The 20,537-nt window shown below is 45.1% G+C and overlaps 3 pseudogenes; 2 read left to right on the top strand and 1 right to left on the bottom strand.

Moving 5' to 3' along the window:
* Positions 1-2,260: 2,260 nt before the first annotated feature.
* Positions 2,261-2,380, top strand: LOC136656557 (5S ribosomal RNA; annotated as a pseudogene).
* A 3,335-nt stretch (positions 2,381-5,715) lies between these two features.
* On the bottom strand, positions 5,716-5,834 carry LOC136656701 (5S ribosomal RNA; annotated as a pseudogene).
* Positions 5,835-18,330: 12,496 nt separating this feature from the next.
* Positions 18,331-18,454, top strand: LOC136656146 (5S ribosomal RNA; annotated as a pseudogene).
* Positions 18,455-20,537: the final 2,083 nt, after the last annotated feature.

Raw genomic sequence — 20,537 nt, 5'->3', positions numbered from 1 at the left:
GCCCCCATTTCTTTCCAGTGCTGCTGGGAGTGCAAAGGGGGGAGGGAGCTGCTGTCGTTCCAGGTGGCCTCTTCTCACCCCCACCCCCCAAGGCTTTTTATGAAGTGAGTAGTGTCAGGAAGTCTGGAGTCCACCTGATATAGATTTTTAGGGTTAACCTAACTTCTCTTCAGATAAGAAAAACACTCGAAAATTAGGAGCCAAAATTGTGACTGGTTTTCTGTTAAAAGCAGGATAGGAAAGTCATTATGTCAAGATGACCTGCAGAGAGGGAAAAACATGTGTGTCATAGCTTTCCCAAAAGGAACATTCCAGGGTCTTGTGAAATCAAAGTTGCAAGCCAGAACTTCTCCATACATGGATAACAGACTTCCCAGTTAGGGCTGGAATCATGCACCAGTATGCCAAATAAGGAGAGGGAAGTGACATGAATATCCTATGGGTCACTTGTTTTTCATAGAGTACAAGTACAAGAGTTTTGGGTGTGGTTCGGGGAGAAATCAAATATCCACCATGGGGTAACTTCGAACCTGTATCCATCCTAATCTATTCTTAATCTGTAAATAGCATGTAAATAAATTTTTCTATATGCTTTTAAAGGAGTCTATGTCTGCTTAGCATTTTGACCCAGAGACCAAGTCCCAGAAATCTCTCTATCACACCCTCCATTCCCTCATTTACCTTTGGTGTGCAGCTGTTTTGAATAAACAGGAGTGAATCATGCTTAGGAGTAGAGCAGGAAGACTGCACAGATAAATGAAGGAAAGGGGGTGGTTGTTTCTTTTGCCCTCCCCATCCATAGTGGGAGTGCACAAAAATACATTTGATTGATTGTCTCCTCTCCTTATCCAAGAGAGGTGGGCATGCATGTGAGTTTCTCGGTCACCCTGGAGTGTGACCGTATGTTGGGAACTTACCTATTGATCCATATATCCCAGGATGTAGCTTGGCTTTGGAAACAACGTTTCCTAAAGTCCTAAGCTGCAATCCTACCCAGGAGTAAGTCCCATTTGCTATCATGGTTAAAAGAATATACATACTAGCTTGTTAAAAGTACAGGTCTGTCACATTTCCCCAAATGCAGTCATGCACCATGGTAGCATCAAGTCTCATCTATTAAAAATAAAATATTGACATGAATGGGGACTCACCTGAAATTGGCTCATGACCCACCTAATGGGTCCCAACCCACAGTTTGAGAAACACTGCCCTAAAGCAGGGGTGCTCACACTTTTTTGGCTCGAGAGCTACTTTGAAACCCAGCAAGGCCCGGAGATCTACCAGAGTTTTTTTACAATGTTCGTGCCATCATTGTTGTTGGCATCCTTCAGTCTCGGAAGACTATGGTGTCACTCTCTGAATGGTGGTTCTGGAACAGAGTGTCCTCTCCAGTGCGCGAAGCCTGGGTAAAGTAGGTATGGAGGATAGGCTGTTACCCATGCAGCAAATCCCCCCTCTCCATGTCGCTGAAATGGTCCAATGGAAAGGCAGAGGCCAATCTGGTTGGTTCCAGTGGCGTCGCAGGAGTTGCCAGAACGTGACTGTGTTCAGCCATGAACTGCCTCAGGGACTCCGGCTCCGGATTTTGCCTCGAGGTTGACTCCTGAAGCCTTTTCCATAACTGGATGTAGCCACAAGGCAGTGGAGGTTTGGGATCAGAGTTTTCCTTCTCTCAGATGAGCTGCCTTCCCAGGCTGACGAGTCCCATCTACCCGGTGGCTGTTTAGTCGCCTCTTACGACAAGTACAGCCAAACTGAGGGCCTATTCTTATCCCCAGCCCCCAGGGGAAAGGGGGCCATCATAACATATAACATTTATGTGTACAATGTATGTTGGTGTACCTTGAGCCCCACTGAGTATAACAGGACTTACTCCTGACTAGACATGCCTAGGATTAGGCTGTGAGGCTGCAATCCTAGCCACACTTACCTGGGAGTAAGCCCCATTGAGTACAATGGGCCTTACTCCCGGCGTTTCCTCCCAGAGGCACCTGAAGGGGGGGTCGGCACTCCGCGATCTACTCATTTTGTCTCGCGATCTACCGGTAGATCGCGATCCACCTATTGAGCACCCCTGCCCTAAAGCAACAGGGAGGGAGGGGAAGGAGTCAGAGATGTTCAAAATACCACATCAGGTCTGTTGTGGAGAGAAAACATAATTTTATATTGTAACAGTTCAGCAACTAGAATTCAGGCCAGACATGCCTTTGGTTAAGCTAATCACCCAAGAGGCTGCTTTAGTGGGTTTTAGTGGGTTTTAGTCGGCAGCAACTGTTACCCTGGACCTGCCTGATCTTGTCTGATCTTGGAAGCTAAGCAGGGTCAGGCCTGGTTAGTACTTGGATGGGAGACCGCCTGGGAATACCGGGTGCTGTAGGCTTATACCAGAGTCTTTCAAGACTGAAGGTTGCCAACCAGTGGGTTTTATCAGCTACCTAATGGTCCATCCTGGATGAACATCTTTATTCCAGCTTGCACAACTAACCCTAGTCAGACCAGAGGGGAAGGGCCCAAATTGTAGAGTGTCAAGTGACTCAGAGCCCAATCCTATGCATGTTTACTCAGAAGTAAGTCCCATTATAGTCAGTGGGGCTTACTCGCAGAAGTGTGACTAGGATTGCAGCCTCACTTGTTTGAGGAGGAAACAGGAAGTGTTTGGGGGAATGGTGTGTGTATTGTGAGACAGGGAAAGGCTGGAATGAAAAGTGAGTGAGAAAGCGAGCTAACAGCCAAACAGCCTTTTGGGTGGGGGCCACAAAGTTGCTAACTGTGAAAATGACTTGATGACATATGCAGGAGAGTGCGGTACCCACCTCCAGCCAGATGTTCAAACCGATGGAATTGTAAATAAAGCAAATATCACCAAGACATTGGAAGCCCCAGTATTCTGTCCTCCAAAGGGAATCAAAACCCAGATAATGCTGCAGGCCGGGAACACCTTTCACTGCGTGGACAAGTGGGGCATGGGCAGGTAAAGATATCCAGGCTCCTCCTTGCCAACAACTATGGCAGGGACGGTCCAAGCAGATCTGCTGCTGGAAGTGACACAGATCCATCACTCTTGCAGGTGGTCACTCACCCCATAGGAAATTCCCCCACTTTTGGAACTTACATGCATTTGCATGCACACATGCTCATGTTTCCCCCCCCCCGCCCATCCAGCTGTTTTAAAAAACAATTAAGAGGGCAAGAAGAGGAGGGCCCAAGGATCTCAGAGCATCACTACCTCCATCCATCTCCTCTGCTTGAACATGCTGGCTGGGCAGAACATGCTGGGAGCAGAACTTTCTACCATTCCTCACATGCTTCAGCTAACCTCAGAGCTGTCAGGTGGGGGAGCACCGTTGGAGGGGCAGTGAATAGACAAGCCCCCAGCCCCTCTGTCCCCCACTCTCTCCAGCCTGCCACTCCCCTGGTGGCTCCAGCCCTCTTCCAACTGGTTGGAAGAGGATTGCAGCAGCTCTGATGTGTTGATACTTAGATTACAATGGGCATGTTTACACTACACAGGCCAGGGAAAGTCCATGGCTCTCATTAGAGTACTGCATGAACTGGAGCCCAGATGATAGAGGGTTCTCTCCTGTCATTTGCACTAATGGGTTTCTATGTGAGAACCAAAGTGCTTGTTTCTGGTCATCATCGTCTTAATGATGTCTCTTTCTGCTTAATGATGTCACTTTTGGCCCTCGGCAGGCACCATGGGCTATTTGGCCCTTTGTAGGAAACAAGTTTGACGCTCTTGCACTAGAGCGTTTCATTCATATGTGAAAGTTGTGATCCTATTAAGAAGCTAGCACAGCTTATGTGCCTGCAGATTTAATGTTACTCAGACACTTGCTTGGAAAGACGGTTGAGTAAGAAGCACTGCTTTTATCTCCATACACCTTGCGTACAGGAATTAGAGCTCCATAAGGGACAACCTTTATTTTGCCTCCTCTGGAATAAGGAGATTGTTCAAGGTTTACAGATTAGAAAGAGGCACTGACAGGTTCAAAGTTCAAGGTTTACTGATTAGAAAGGTGGCAGCTGACAAGGGAAGTCAAATGTGCTGGCTTCTTTCTTGCGCTATCTGAGACTTGGCCAGGTGTGATTAACATTCTGAATGTGAATGCCGCATGCATTCGTCCAAGCCTGTGCTCTCTCAGATCTGACACTGAACCTCAAGAAGAAGTGGATGAGAAAGACACACAGAAACAACTGCGGCTGTTTGGAAAAAAATAGTGCTTTGCACATCGGGTTCCTTCTGGACAATGAAGTCATCTGTCAAAAGACTGGAGACTCTATGAAATGGGTAGCCAAGAGGATCTCAATAGCCTTTCTCTTCCAGGTAATCATTTCCCTCTCATTTTAAGGAAACCATAGCTTCTGGCTTAACCCCACCCAGCCCCCTCTGGTTCCCTGGAAAAGACTGTACTTATAAGTTTCAGATATTTTTTTCCCCTTGTGCATTTCTCCCCAAAGTGGTCTAGCTTTGCTGAATCATGCCCAGATCCAGAAACTCCAGCATTTTGCTTCCAAGCTTATAAGAAACAAATGGTGGTGATGACCTTCCCAGTGGCATCACTAGGGTTTGTATCACTTGGTGTGGGAGGACAGAGGGTGACCCCTATGATGGACCTCCTCACATGCAGTGGGTGGGACAATACCCCAGATCGTATGTGTGGTAATGGACCACTGACACACCTCTGTTGGTTTTCTTGGCTATAACTTTTGATAAAAGAGAGATATTTCAACATGGTTTGTTGCATTGCATTCTGCACGAAAACACACATTGAATGATATATAACATGATGGTATTATTTGAAAATACCAAGATTTTAAAAACTTTGGCCAGTAGTGGTGTCACCTCCCTGTGTGCATCATCTGGTGCAGCTCACACCCCCTTAGAAATGCCACTGGACTTTCCCATGTTGCTTGGTGCCAGTCTCCGGCAGCCAAAGGCCTGCTGACTCTGTGTAAGAAGTTATCTTTTGTAAATGAGCAATATTATGGCTGTAATGAAAAAACAACAACAACACATATTCATGGATTGGTCCAACATGGTCTTATTAATTCCTGATGTAATGGCTAGTTGGAAGAGGTTAATTTGCATAATGAAAGTAAGGAAAGTAAGCTTTTGCAAAATAATTGCCAGAATTCCAACCTCCTTGAAAAACTAGCAACATTGCATGATAAAAGCACAATCAGTTACATCTTTAATTCCATCACTAAGGTGAGGATTTCAAAGAAGGTCCCAGTTCTAATTAATCTCTTGTTTGTGGTGCTGTCAGTTTCCATCTGATATTCACATTTAGGAATCAAAGCCATCTTGAAAGCCCAAGTGCAATCTAGCAATTAATAGTCTATATTAAATATTTCAAATTGGATGTGATTGCTAGGGAAAACTCTAGATTAAAAAGAAGAAAATATTCAGATTTGATTTACTTATTTGACCCCAGTGCCTACATTGTATCCTCTAAAGAAAGCACTCAAATTTCTTGCTCAGTGTTTGATTTCATGAATCTCAAAGCTGTCCCAAATTTAATTTAACTGCTGGTTATTTAAACAAAGCTGAGTTGGAATAAAATATTTCTTATTGAGCCAAGGCAGGATACATTAGATGCAGGCTGAAAATGGGAAATAAGAGAGACCCTTTCTTCTTTTGTCTCAGTCATCAAATGATGAACACCTTTGCTGGTTTATTGGCAACCTTCAGTCTCAAAAGACTATGGTATAAGCCTACAGCATCCAGTATTCCCAGGCAGTCTCCTATCCAAATACTAACCAGGCCTGACCCTGCTTAGCTTCCAAGATCAGACAAGATTGGGCATGTGCAGGGTAGAATTACAGCAAAACCAATAAACTGAGTCAAAAAATGGGATTAGTGTTGACGTCTTTGATAGCAAGTATCCATCATTCCACTTTCAAGAAGGATTGTCCATGGTCACTAGCAAGGTTGGAAGCCCAGAGAGAAGAAGGAGTTTGCTTTGAAGAGCCTCCCTCCAGGTTGACACCCAAATTGGGGTGAGGTCTCCTGAGAGTGTAATATATTGAAAATGCAGTAACAGCATGCATAGACTTCTGCTCCTTCAACCATATCTTCTGAATGCACTCCTTCCACGACATCACCCTTGGGTAAACATAGTATTGGTTGTTAACTGTGAGCTCCAAGATTTCTGTGGACCTGCTAGCATTTCCATAATTACAACAATTGCCTTGTGGGACCACAGTAGAAAACCATCCTTCTCCAACAAGATGCTTTTGGGAGATCACAAGCAGGGCATGGGGGAAGTCAGAGGAAGGTTATTCCTTGGCCACAGCTGCTATGACCAATCCAAAGTCCATGCTAACTTTGAAGATTGCCACAACAGCTGTTTTTATGAAGACAGATGGGCTTCTCCAAGTAATTCTTCCAGAATCCAGGGTGCATAATTGCAGCTGTAAATGTTTTCAGATAATTCCATGCCCCCCTCCCTGTAGTGTTTGTGGGGACAGACTGAAGTTGTGTCCTTGCTGAAAGCTTTGGATGAGCCCTTGGAGGAGAAAGCTGTCTCCTCACTGGATCCCCTGGATTTCTATACTCCCTTGGCTGTGTTGAATCCAAGGCTCCATTGGTCTGTGTCACAACTCAACTGCACAAGGTCCTTGCATGCATGCTTGGTCCCCTGTATGCGCATGGTACTGCACATGTAAATGTGCATATCTAGAGCATATCAGGTAACACAGATAATGTAACCTGATGTAAATTTATTTCCTTAATCCTCCAGTCAAGATTTGGATTGAGAGGGTGATTTGGCAGGATGGAATTTTCTGAAGAAAATATAGCTCTCATGGGAACAAGGGGTCAACCTTGAGCGACGACCTTCATGTTGAGGACGTCTTCTCAGAAAGGCAGCAGTCATTTCCAGGCACACCTGGACAGAATTGCACATTTGTTTTGGGCTTTTTTTTACTTTGTGTTTTCAATCTGACATTGTTTTTCAATGTGGACAAACCATCTAAATTTCTTGGATTTGATCGAAAAGCTTGAAGATTGTCAAGCAGCCACCAAAATCAAGCCTTCTCCTAGTGCCGTTGCTAGGGTTTGCACCACCCAGTGCGGGAAGCCAGCATGACACCCCCATTGCGCAACACCTCCCATGCAGTGGGCAGGTGTATGCCCCAGGGGGTGGGCATGGTGATGCACCATTGCCCCACCCCCCACTGGTTTTTTGGCTATAACTTTTGATAGAATAGAGATATTTCAATGTGGCCCATTGGTGGTCAAGAAATGTGGTCAAGAAATTCCACATTGTATGATATATAACATGTTGATACTATTCAAAAATATCAAGATTTAAAAATTTTTTGGCTGTAGTGTTGTCCCCCCCAAGCATGTCACCCTGTGCGGCCCACACCCCCTACAATACCACTATATATACATACATACATTGTTGTTGGCAACCTTCAGTCTCGAAAGACTATGCTATCACACTCTGAATGGTGGTTCTGGAACAGCGTCTAGTGTGGCTGAAAAGGCCGATTCGGGAGTGACAATCCCTTCCACACTGGGAGCAAGTGCAGTCTGTCCCTGGTCTGTCTCCCTGGCTGTGGGCCTTCCTTCTTTGCTTCTTTCCCTCTTTGCCTCAGACTGTTGGCCAAGTGTCTCTTCAAACCGGGAAAGGCCATGCTGCACAGCCTGCCTCCAAGCGGGCTGCTCAGAGGCCAGGGTTTCCCACCTGTTGAGGTCCACTCCTAAGGCCTTCAGATCCCTCTTGCAGATGTCCTTGTATCGCAGCTGTGGTCTACCTGTAGGGCGCTTTCCTTGCACGAGTTCTCCATAGAGGAGATCCTTTGGAATCTGGCCATCATCTATTCTCACAACATGACCAAGCCAATGCAGGCGTCTCTGTTTCAGCAGTGCTTACATGCTAGGGATTCCAGCTCGTTCCAGGACTGTGTTGTTTGGAACATTGTCCTGCCAGGTGATGCCGAGGTGATATATATATAGCTCTATCCTGCCCAAGGCCTCAATGAACATGTTCCAGGGAAAAGATGAAACTATTTAAACAAGTTCCTGTTTCAAATTTAATTCCAGTAGTTCATGTTATTAGTCTACATTTGATATTCATATTTCACAGCCTTTATTTTTAGCTCACCTATATTTGAGATTCCATATTTCCATCCAACACTGCAATTAATTGCCAATTTAGAAATGCTGGCGGCCTAATTGGTATTTGGGGGTCTGGGTTAAAGATGCTCAAAGTTCGTCACTGTATTGCTTATCATTCCATTATCCAATAATGTAATCCCAGGAGTAACTTCCAGCAACTGCTTCCTCCCAGTAGATGTAGTCTTAATGCCTGCTATATATGCTTGGACAGATCCAGTGCTGAAGAACATTTTGGGTGTGACTATTTTGTTTATGTGTTATGGCAACCTCTTCTCATTTGTCATGCATGATAAAGTACTACATGCACCTTTTGTTTTCTCATGGATGGAGCTGGAGAAGGTGAGTCAGGTCCTACTGGATCTGCACAAGCTGGCAAGTTAGAAGGAGATCCCCATGTGGGTCTCCCATATGGAGCTCCCGTATGGAGCTTTCTCATGTAACCACACTTTCCTGAGAGTAAGCCCCATTGAACAAAATAGGACTTACTTCTGAGTAGACCTAGTTAGGATTGTGCCCTTAACCATAAATGTAGTTCTAGTACAGTTCACCCATGATGGTCCATGTGCATATAGTCTGTGTAGACATGACTGAGTTACAGGGCCATTCAGTTATTCATACTGTATGTTGAGGGCACACACAGTAGTTAGTCCACAAGTTCAACCATGTTGCTTCTGTTACAGACTTCTTTTTCACTCTAAACCACAGGCAAGATGGAGCTGATTACTAAATCACAGGTGAATTCTATTCAGAAGATGATGGGACAGTCTTTGTTGCTGTGAATGTACTACAGTTGTGAAGGTAGTGCAGAACTTTACATCTAATCTGTGCACTGGGCAATTGCTTTTAATAGTAAAGAGAGAATATATCTGAACTTGAAGCTGACTGTGTAACTGCTCCAGATCCGAACCCCAGGGGAGTAGCTGATTCCCTAACACCACTCAAGTCCTTGCAAGTAGAGATGTAAACTAACATTACATTTGTGACTCCAAGACTCACAAACCCTTTCCCCTGAATAAGATGTATAATGCTCTGGTGAGGGACAAGTCCTGTTTTGAAATCGAGAAGAGGAGTGCGCTACCCATTCTTTAGCACTGTGGTTCCCAAATTTTTAAGCACTGGGACGCACTTTTAAAATAATGCTCTTTGCAGTGGTTCTCAAAATGTGAAGCTGTGACTCCCCAGAGAGCTGTGGAAACCAGCCAGGGGAGCCATGGAACCCTTGCAAAAAAGTCCACCAGCCTATACAATGTATAGGATTGTAGCCCTAATGGAGATCCACGGACAATGACCCAGTAGGAGGAGGAAGCCACCCACTGAAAAAGTTTGGGAACAGCAGCTCTATCGGGACTCACCTAGGTTTATGAGACTAAAAAAAAAAATCTAGAAAAAAAATATTTTTACTTATTTACATGTGATAATAACCAGAAAAAAAAGATGCTCCAACATTTATATCCCCATATTGACACATGCTTGCAAACTGCAGGAGCTCTCTGCAGGGCAATTATGCTATTTGAAAAGCCTCAGGGCTTGAGGCAATTAGTTACCTGATCCTTCCAACACCTGTGCTTTCATTGGAGGTTCTGCTCAGCTGCTATGGGGACCCACCAAAAATCAGGTGGCAACTCACCAGTGGGTTCTGACCCAGTTTGGGAACCACTGATTTAGCAAGTAGACAAAGAGGCAAAGCTGTAGCTAGCTAGCGTAAGCTGCTGTAGTGTAGCTGGGGCTCCAGCGTAACAGATGGAGGTCAACATGATTTTAGCAGACCTTCAGAGCTCCAGATTAGATTCTCAAGAAGGTGGCGACCTTGTGCTCTCGAACATGACCCTGTGCTGAAGAGAGGTCAACAACTGAAGATTAAGACAAGCACACATTCAAGTGGCATTCAGGGGCTTTTGTTCAGATTCCTTTTGAGGGGCACAAGTTCATTGTGAAGTTGTGTGCAAGACGGAGGACGGTGTTTAACAGCAACCCTTCCTACTGTCAATCTCAAGAATTGTGCATATGCTCATGAATAAGGATTTAAACTCATTTTTGCATCGCTTGAAATACAAGTAGGGCGTGTGACAGCCCAGAGAATTTTATATTAAGATCCCATTGCTCAATTATTTTGGCAGGTCTCCAAACCAAGTATCAGTCGGTACTAGAGAGCGCAAAAATATGGTTGATATTGGACAAGATTCCTGATTGTTTTACAACTCACTGCAGCCAAGCATTCTTACAACAACTGGGACCTATTCTTCCCACACACATTAATCCACTGAATGTGTTTCTTTACTGTAGAGGATCTTAGTGGACCATCTAACCACTGCCACTAGCTGTGAGTCACCCACTGGCCCTGGCCCTCACAGAGCTTGAAGGCAACAGCCTCCCTCCTTATCTGTTGCTTCTAGGGGCAGAAATATTTGTTTCTTTGTGCTTTTCCTGCCAGAGAAACCCAGCCACAAACTTCCTTATAGATTCTGTGATTTCTTTCATTATTTTAATGGGGGATAATCCACATTATGGACTAAGACAGAGCCACTCAAACCACGGCCCAGGAACTGAATCCTGAATCTGCCCAGCAAGCGGATTTTGGTTCTGCTTGGGTGCCGTGCAAAGTCCGCCTCGATCAGTGGAAAAGGACACGCTGGGCAGTCGTATCTGCCTGGATGACCTGCCACATGGCTTTCTGGCAATGTACAGACAATCAGTATTCCCTCATATCACTCTGAGGCAGCCCCAGATGCTTCAGGTTGGCAAGGTGGTCTCCCACCTGCTTGATGGCCTTACTTGCTCCTCCAGGTGTTTAGACTCCAGGAAGTCACACAGCTGTGGAGAGAGAGAGAGAGAGAGAGAGAGAGAGAGAGAGGCAAGGATACATTCAACGGTCATTGCAAAGTTTAGAGAGGCCAGTTTAAAGAATTGATATCAATATGCCCAGCTCACAATATGGAAATATCCCAAGATGCCCAGTTCACCCACAAGGCTCCTCTGTGACCAAAAGCTATCCCTCTCAGATAACAAGCTGGCTGTGGCATGGATTGGTTCACAAGGGTGAACAGAAAGTCTTAAATAAAGGGCAATCAACAAATGAAGATGAAAGAGTTAGGGTAAAAGGGATGAGTTAGAGTACCAGACCCCCTGTAATGGATATCTCTGAAAACAAATTGCCGATGCGTATCGAATTGCCCTCCTGATCAACATCCTGAGGATCAAGATGTTGATCTGATAACAATGCCAAATGTTGTTTGTGTGCCTGTTGGTCTATTATCCTTCCCATGGATTTTTTTTCTCTCTTTGTGTGCTCTTGTCCCCCCTCCCTTATCTAAAAGACCCTATAAAATCTGCATCATTGTAATCCCTCGGGGTCCTCCACGTGTGTGTGGGGGGGGGGTCCCGTTTGCAAACGAGTAAACGTTAGAAGTCCTTTGAATTCTCCTGCATCTGTTGCTTGCCGCTCCAAAAATCCAAAGAACCGTGTGTGTGTTCATTCGGGATCAGAATGGAACAAGGGAAATGTTTAGTTGGGCCCTTAGTTGCGAAAGTGATGGGAGAGACTTCACATCTTATTTTGTACAACTGAAAGTGCATTCAAGTTTCTGGCCTTGTATATATAAAGCAGCCTTTATTGCAACTCTCCTTCCTGAAGACTCACATGGGGATCCCCTTCTAACTTGCCAGCTTGTGCAGATCCAGTAGGACCTGACTCACCTTCTCCAGCTCCAGAGCATCCAGGTCTACTCCTCCTTCTCTGGTTTCTGTGCAGAGTGTCAGGTTAAAAGACAAGATCCTTGAGCATGTAAGTTGCTAGACCCAAAGCGCATGTTGCCTCAACAAAGTCAGTTCCTCTCAACTCACATTTTATGAAGCCCAACCAAGAGACCTTCCACATCCATCAACTTGATGGTCTTCAGCACAATCCCCTCACTTGTTCTGGTATTTCAGGAACTTTTCTGCCTGCTTCCTCTTCTCCTGGGACTGCTCCTTCAGGGAATTGGCCATGTGGCTCAAGGTAACGCCATCACAGTCAAAGGACTAGGGACAAGAACAAAACTTAAGCCATACTCCAACAAATAGGTCAGCATTTCTCAAACTGTAGATTGGGACCCAGTTGCTGGGCCCTGACCCAATTTCTGGTGGGTCCTGCAGAGCCTCCAATGAAAACATGGGCAATGGAAAGATCAGATAACTAATTGTCTCAAGCAATTCAAAAATCAGATAGCTGTTAATTGCCCTGCAAAGAGCTGAGCTCCTGCAGTTTGCAAGCTTCTGTAAACAGAGATGTTTGAGCGTTTGAGATGTTTGAGATGTTTTTCTGGTGTAGTCCCCCTCCCCAATCCATAAATAACAGGTAGTGGGGGCAGGTAAAGGTTGGGTCACATAACTAAGCCCCTCAAGCCTTGAGGCTATTCATCAGGGCTGCCTCATTATGAGAAATGATCTTTTTTTTATTTTGCAAATAAATTAAATATTACTTGAAAATAAATAAAAATAATATTTCTTTTTAAATCATTTTTTCTAAGTCTCGTCAAACTAGGTGAGTCCTGACTGAGTGTCATTTTAAGAAGTGGGTGTTAATGGCAATTTATTAGTTCAACTTGCGACAGCAGAATTAAGGACCACGTCAAATTCGGACATAATCAGACGGTCACGGCCTGAATAATAGCACAAGACAAACCCAGAAAACAGCAGCAGCAGTTTGATTCAGTTTAAGGCACAGTGAAAAAGCCCAATAGAATAAGATTGCACTCCCCCCTCCCCCCGTTATATAACAATGGTTAGACATACTTTCTTGGAGGGCTGTTCAAACCTGGGTGCCATTACTGAGGAAGCACAACTATCCATCAACAGCAGGGGTGAGGGGACTAATGGAATGCTTTCTGAGCACAGCCAAGCACACCAAATTTTATGGCCACTTAGAAGAGAAACAGTGGCAGACCTGACAAGCTGTGGCTCTTAAGAGTGAATGGTGCCAAGGTAATCAGCTCAAGGCAAAGCCGTTCTGCTTGCAGCTGTAATAGCCACGTAGGAGGGGCTGTCAGGTTGCAGCATGGCAGAGATGAGGGAAAGACAGTCCCACCATGCCTTCCAGAATTCTAAAAATATTGCATCCAAGGGGGACAGAGCAAGCCTAGGTGTTTTTCTCCAAGCTAACAGCAAGGTTGTTAGCACAAGGCCCGATGTCTCCAAGGAACAGAGACTTGAAAAATGAAATGCTTCGGGGCATGATCTAGATTATAAATCTCTGCTGCTAAGAGTTGAGCATGTCTTACTAGTCCAATGACTGCACCTTCTAGTCCAGCATATTCCATTTTGCTTGCCAAGAGTTGAGCATGTCATACCAGGCCAATGACTGCACCTTCTAGTCCAGCATTTTCCATTTTGCTTGGCAGTGGCCCTCCAGCAAAGGTGGACGTACAAGAGACTTCAGCAGGTCAACCTTTTCTCAGTATGAATATGCAGCCAGTACAGAAAAAACTTGCCCTGCTGAACTTCTGTTTCTCATGGAGTTGTTAAATGCACATCAACCTTAGTGGCAGGTGCTTCAGTTTCATAGTATCTCTTGGAATTAGGAAGATTTGCTTGCTCAGGAATGTCCTCTTCTTTATCAGTCCCCTTATTTCAGAATCATGGGACCATGAAAACCGCCCCTTCTGCCTTTAACAGCTGTGAGCTGAAGAAATCAGAAGAATCTGGTGCAGGTGAGAACTGTTATCTACTAAGGAAGAACAGGTTTCTGGAGGAAAAATCCATTACAAGTTACAAGCCATGATGTGTATGTGCAACCTCCTGATTTTAGAAATGGGCTATGTCAGAATGCCAATGCAAGGGAGGGCACCAGGATGCAGGTGTCTTGTTATCAGATGTGCTCCCTGGGGCATTTGGTGGGCCGCTGTGAGATACAGGAAGCTGGACTAGATGGGCCTATGGCCTGATCCAGTGGGGTTGTTCTTATGTTCTTAAGGTGTTCAGATCAAGCTGCCTGATTTCTAAGAGAAAAGCACAGCAAGCCCCTGACAATACTTGGGAGACATTAGTTTGGACTGTGTGACCACAGAAGCCATTATGAAGTCAGCTCTTCAAAGCACACTAAATGACTGGAGGAGTGTGCCCAGCTTTTAAAACCATGGTGTTGCTTTCAATTTCTGAGCAACCACACAGTAATTTAAGGCAAATATTAGAGAAAAGAGTTGCATTGTGTTTGGGGTTGTGTTGAGGCTCTCTGCTTTCCTTTGGGTATATACAGCTATGGCTGCTGGAGTTCAAAAGAGAATAGCATAGGAAGTCAGTAGCTTCTGAAATGGACATGGAGAAGCAGTGTTGTCTGAGCGCTTGTTCCAGGAAGCAGAACTTGCTGGGTGCCTCCCAGAGGAGCAGAGCCCAGGCCCTTAAGTGATGCCAGTTCTAGGACTGATGGCAAGTGGCTTTGGATCCACAGGCCAAGGGGTTTGCCCCACCTTTGAAATCGCACACCTCCCTTCTATCAGGCTGGCTCGGACATGGAACTTTGCTTGATCCACAATTCTGATGAAGCAACCATATTTTGCTGGCCAGGTAAGTTTGACTTTGGGACTAGACCACTTCTGAGAATCTCCCTGACTTGGAAAAAAGCAAGTTGTTAACTAAAGGAGGCTCTTCAACTGTGGTTGACCTCCCCAACTCCATGGCTAAACTCAATCAAGGAGGCAAGCTAATTGGTCAATGGACCTCTTGAGCTAATTACCACACCCTCAACCAAAGACAAAGGCAACACCCCTCAAGGTCCTCTATCAACAAGGGCTCCTTGGTTAGCTCACCCCACAAAAGATTCAATAGGATCTTATGGGTGAAAAACCTGGATTGTTGAACCCTTGTGTATTTTTCCCCCACTTGCTTTCATCTTGCCTTGCTGGTGATCTGTTGTGCTTTTTTTGCCCATTGGTGCTGTGTGAAGCAGTGCCCGCTAAACTGCAATTCAAGGACCTCTGTGCCAGGTTGGCACTCAGGATCAGTACTCCTGCTTCCCAATGAAATGAAAGACACTGGGCCAAGACACAATGAAAGACACTGGGCCAATGCAGGCTAGCCAGCCAAACCATATGGGCTGAAAGCAACCACCCACTGACCAATCTAGTACAGAGTAGCCAGCAGTGCTTGGGTCAGTGTCAGGTAAGTAGTCCTTGCTGCAGACAACCAGCTCAACTATCTTCTCCTCCTCCCTTGCTAATGTCAGTGGCAGTTCTGAGTGTCCTGTCTTGGTGGTTGGGTAAAGAACATCCCCTTCTTAGGGCACAATCCTTACCCACTTTACAGCTCCGACATAAGGGCAATGCAGATCCGAGTTAAGGGAACAAGCATTCCCTTACTTTGAGGAAGCCTCCCAACTGCACCCAACTGCAAGTTGAGTGCCACCCAACTGCAAGATGTAGCACTTGTCCTATTGGCACCACTATGCCAGTGCTGGAAAGTTGGTTAGGATTTGGGCCACAGTCAGATAAACAGACTCCTATGGGCCAATCTAGGAGTGGAGGAGACAACATCATTCATGTCATGTGGCCAGGGAGATTGCCTGGTAGCTGTCACGATTGCGGAAGGATGCTGACCAATGCCTCCCTTTTGTGCAAACTAGCAAAAGTAATTTGAAGGCTTTAAGTGAACATCCTACTTACTCTCCTTTTCATTAAGCCAGCAGCAACAACAACAGAGAAAGGTAGTGCAATAGCACGTTGTCATCTTTTTCCATTCCTTAAATGGTTCTTTCTCTCCCTGATGGGGTTAAGGGCCTTTAATATCTTTGCAATGGAGCTGTAAATGAAAATGAAGGCAGCAAAGAGATCAAAGGCAATCTAAGCAGATTCTGGGAAAATGAAAAGTGGAGGATTAAACAATTGGCTGCATTACTAAGGAGCTGTGCTGTGGTGGAGGGTGAGCTGTAATATCTCAGGCAGGCAGGAACATTGCGCTCTCTGCTGCTGGGACAGGTGCTGTTTCCGATGAGACAGATGACAGGGCACAATTAGGGCTGCAATGAACAATTAACATTTTAGATAGAAAAGTGTTGCCCCAATTAATCAGAGATGCTTTTAGAATTGATTAAAAAGGTCTTGAACTGATTAATCAAAAATGTCTGTAATCAACCCATCGGACATCCTTGATTAACAGGCAACACCAGTCATTATAATGTTCTAATTATTTTAAATGTAAGCACTTATAAAAACTACCTTAGCCACATGGCATCTGGGAAGAGAGATTCTCCCCCTTTTGCTTTTCCAAAATGGCACCTTCTGGGGGACACTTGCACTACCTAACGATGAATTTGCATGATTTTTCTTCAAGCTTGTTGTTTATAATATGCAAATGTATACAGATTTATATATTTTACTGTTAAGATGTTGCTGTCTTATCAGAAGCTTCTCTAGCCAGTCCTTCCTTTCCAGTAGGAGCACCCAAGGCAGTTTACAGTCAATTTAAATAAACAAGAGTCAACATAATAGTGTAACATCCAGGAAAGAATACAGAACAGTGCCCCTTCCTGTTTTACAAAGATGTAGTGGCTGAATAATGAATATGACAAAAAAACAACATCCTTGTTGCATATTTGCAACAGGGATCAAATGTGTACACCTGTGGGCTGGGCAGAAGTGGGTTAAAATTAAGCAAAGTAAAAAAAACAAAAAAAAACCTCAAATACACCCCTAAAAAGGTAGGTTTTGAGGTGAAATAATGGAAGAGAGGAAGCTCTCCTGATCTCCACTAGTAGGGAGTTCCACCTGCTAAGAGCTACAAAAGATAAGGTGCTTTCCTTCTCATTGCCAACCAGATTTCTGCTGGTGGTGGTCAGGGTGACCAGATATAATGGATATACCTTTAAGCACTGTATAGAAGGGGGGATTTAGGCAGGTGCAGCTATTTAAACCCTTCCATATTGAGCTGCACCTGCTAAAATTCCCTCTTCTGTCCAGTGGTTAAAGATACAGGCACTCTGCCCTCCATTGTATTTGGTCGCCCTGGTGGAGGCGAAACATGGAGAACCACCCATCCTGTAGACCTCAATGGATGGTCTGCTTCATATAGGGGGAGGCAGTCCTTTAGGTTCCATTAAAGCCCTGAATGGGTAGGGTTAGCGCCCTGAATTGCTAGTAGAAAAGAACTGACAGTGAGTCCATTGATGTAGTAGCAGAGTGCCATGTTCATACCACTTGTGGCCAGTCAAGAATGATGTGACAACTCTCTGCCCCAACTGGAATTTCCAAATGGTCTTCAAGGGCAGCCTCACAGCCAGTGTGTTATAGGAGTCTAATTTTGATGTACTCAGTGCATGGGCAATAATTAATCAGTCAATTAAAACAAGGGCAGAAGTTTTCACCTGAAAACTATCACCTTAAATCTGAAGAAGGTGGCAATGAAACAGCTGGAGCCCCTCCCTACAATGATGTCATATCATTCCAATGGGCCTTCTGGGCAAGCACTCCTCTTTCTCTTCCCAAAAGGGGCTTACCTCCCATATCAAATATAACAGTGTTATGTTATTGTCTGTCTTACAGGGATGGTCCCAGGTATTCTGGCACGTGAGATACTAAATCAAAATGTTAGTACTTGTCATGACGCTTAAAATATAGCAACAGCCATTAAAATTGAGTGTTGGGAGAGTTAGGACAGACAAGAGAAAATATTTCTTTACTCAGCATGTGGTTGGTCTGTGGAACTCCTTGCCACAGGATGTGGTGAACGGCATCTGGCCTGGACGCCTTTAAAAGGGGATTGGACAAGTTTCTGGAGGAAAAATCCATTAAGGGGTACAAGCCATGATGTGTATGCGCAACCTCCTGATTTTAGAAATGGGCTCTGTCAGATGCAAGGGAGGGCACCAGGATGCAGGTCTCTTGTTATCTGGTGTGCTCCTTGGGGCATTTGGTGGGCCGCTGTGAAATACAGGAAGCTGGACTAGATGGGCCTATGGCCTGATCCAGTGGGGCTGTTCTTATGTTCTTATGTTCATTCAGTCAACCTTGCTGCCTTTGAGCATTCTTATACATTGACAAAATTTAAATGTTCAAATCTTTCCTGCAGATAAGGGATTGCATGTTGGGAAGTTGTCCCCTTTAAAAAAATAAATAATAAAATAATAGTCTGCATGTACATAATAAGCATGTCCCAGTAAGACTGCAGCTCTGCTTCTCAGCTCTTTTTACGTGCACATAGGTTTTCATTGTGGGTGGAGTGTTCAGAGCCCCTATACCTACATCTTGGATTGGTTACCCTGCACATGCCCAATCTTGTCTGATCTTGGAAGCTAAGCAGGGTCAGGCCTGGTTAGTACTTGGATGGGAGACCGCCTGGGAATACCAGGTGCTGTAGGCTTATACCATGATCTCAGAAGCTAAGCAGGGTCAGGCCTGGTTAGTACTTGGATGGGAGACCACCAGGGAATACTGGGTGCTGTAGGCTTATACCATGATCTTGGAAGCTAAGCAGGGTCAGGCCTGGTTAGTACTTGGATGGGAGACTGCCTGGGAATACCGGGTGCTGTAGGCTTATACCATGATCTCAGAAGCTAAGCAGGGTCAGGCCTGGTTAGTACTTGGATGGGAGACCGCCTGGGAATACCAGGTGCTGTAGGCTTATACCATGATCTTGGAAGCTAAGCAGGGTCAGGCCTGGTTAGTACTTGGATGGGAGACTGCCTGGGAATACCGGCTGCTGTAGGCTTATACAATAGTCTTTTGAGACTGAAGGTTGCCAACCAACCATGCAGTCCTGAAAATAAAAGCCTTTAACGTATTTTGTTCAATATATCAACTTGTTCTCAAACAACTGATATTAGCTGCAGGGGGGAGTAGCTGGTGACCAAAAAAAAACAAAAAAAAAACACACAACAGGTATCTGTTGGTCAAATCAATTACTAGTACAGCAATTTAGGTCCATTTATGTTATTAGCAGTCAATTTCCCTGCAACGGGTAATTGGAGTAATGGTGTTTAGATGAGTTTTTAATTCAGCATTTTTAGGAGTGGGCGAAAAAATGCCTACTGAGAACTTTCAGCCAAATGGAGCAGTGGTGGACCTGCCCCTGCAGTGCCCCAAAGTAAAGGTCCATGATGGCACCCCCCCTTACCTGCGATGGAACCTTGTGCGACTCCTGTACCAACTGGGGAAGCGTTCTGAGGCTTCCCCGTGATCTTAAATTGTGCTTCTGGAAGACTGGAAGCACAGTTTCTGACCACGTCGGGAGCCTCAAGAAGCTTCCCACGTGGTCCTAGAACCATGTGGGGCTCCGCACCCGGGACACTTGCCCCTTTTGTTCAGTGGCAGGTCTGCTGCTGAAATGGAGTGGTCTGTCCAAGGGCAAAACAGACACACACAAGCCACATTTTGAGTCAGGAGGCTAACCCCTCTTGGTCCCTGTTGGCCGGCAACTTCCATTTGCCCTCCAGTATGCCCTGAAATAGTTCTATATTACGTCAGCCTCCTCAAATCATGGCCCGCTCCCTGACATAACTGAAATGCTTTCATTTTGTTACCTGCTAGACTTTGCTTTCTGCAAGAAGTCTGCAAAAACAACACAACATACAGAGAGGATGTGGGTGTAGTAGTATTTGTTGCCAGTTCTATATCCATGCATTGCTGGAAAGAGGTCTCACTGAATGCAATAGGAGTTACTCCTAGACAGGTATACAGTTGTGCTGTGGATAAACTTGGGATGCAATTCAATGTCCGCCTGGCAGTAATTTCCACTGAACACTGGGATTTACTTTGAAGTAATCAATCATAGGACTGAACTGTTCAAAACTCAGTCCCACTGAGTTCAGTGGCACTTGCTTCCTTGTAAGTATGTTTGGAGCTGCAGCTGTAGAGGCTTGTTTCATCATGCTTGAGCTGTAGGTGCAATTGCTTACTTTTTTGGGGAAACACAAAGAACCTCACAAGTAACAACTTTCTGTCCCTATTCATGTGAAACTCCTGCTGAAGTCAGGAGTTTCTGAATCTTGCATATACAATGATTAAAAGTTTTGGGATGTGCTTGGCAGAGCTTGTGCACTGTAAAGCTTTTGTCCCTCTTAGAGCTGCCAAGTTGAAGAATGGCAAAAGCTCTTGTTTGCGCACCCAGTTCTCTATTCTAGGCCTGCAGCTCAAGATGCGGCTGCTTATTCTGAACAGAGGTACCAAGCCGAGCTTGCTTTTATTCGGTTTGATTGAACTTATATAGCCCCCTTTTGTTCTTGCACCCCAAGTAAGGTTCTCCCTTCCTCTCCTTGCGCACTGGTAAAATTAAGAGGCATAAGGACCAAGCTATGTGATATTGGAGCTCTGTGATTGATGTTCGCTTTGAAAAGCAAGAATGGGGTTCCCAGCTTGGACAAAGACTAGAGGGAAGGCGTCAAACCTCTTATCTCTGTGCCAGTTCCCTACTTTATTTAAATTTCCCCCCAGTGGCAATTAGCAGG

This window comes from Tiliqua scincoides, chromosome 6, assembly GCF_035046505.1.
Source record: "Tiliqua scincoides isolate rTilSci1 chromosome 6, rTilSci1.hap2, whole genome shotgun sequence".
Taxonomy (NCBI): domain Eukaryota; kingdom Metazoa; phylum Chordata; class Lepidosauria; order Squamata; family Scincidae; genus Tiliqua; species Tiliqua scincoides.
This window is presented reverse-complemented; position numbering and strand designations above follow the sequence as displayed.